Raw genomic sequence first — 691 nt, 5'->3', positions numbered from 1 at the left:
AGCCCATCTGCCAGGTCAGATTCCTATATGGGAGGTGACATTCTTGACTTCTCAGCAACAGTGTGTGCTCCCCAGCAGTGGAAACAGAGTACACTACTTCCAGGTATGTATGACCTGTGTGTGAGGAGATCATTTTATTGCTTTCCTTCACATGAAAACTGATGGCATTTTTGTTTCTTTTTCTGGTAAGAAAAAATTGTATTTAGAATTAGCCAGCCGGACTCAGTTTAGATGATCCCAATTTTGTTGGCAACATCCAAAGCACCATAGTCAGGAGCAAGTCGAACACAGGCCTTCTCTCCATCAGGCCTCATCAAAGTGTTGACATTAGCCACATCAATGTCATAGAGCTTCTTACAGCTTGTTTAATTTGGTGCTTGTTGGCCTTGACATCCACAATGAACACAGTGTGTTGTTATCTTCTATCTTCTTCATGACTGACTCAGTGGTCAGAGGAAATTTGATGATGGCATAGTGGTCAAGCTTGTTTCTTCTGGGAATGCTCTTCTGGGGGTATTTGGGCTGCCTTTGGAGTCTCAGTGTCTTAGGCCGCTGGAAGGTGGGTGACGTGCAGATCTTCCTTTTTTTTTTTTTTTTTCAGTTTTGGGAGGGGCAGGGGATGGCCATTTTTAAGTTTTACACCAGTGATGCTGTGTTTTATGGAGGAACTGGGCCCGGGTGTTGGCTGGGA

The sequence above is a fragment of the Elephantulus edwardii genome, unplaced genomic scaffold, assembly GCF_000299155.1.
Source record: "Elephantulus edwardii isolate Elephantulus edwardi_28Jun2011 unplaced genomic scaffold, EleEdw1.0 scaffold00273, whole genome shotgun sequence".
Classification (NCBI taxonomy): Eukaryota; Metazoa; Chordata; class Mammalia; order Macroscelidea; family Macroscelididae; genus Elephantulus; species Elephantulus edwardii.
This window is presented reverse-complemented; position numbering follows the sequence as displayed.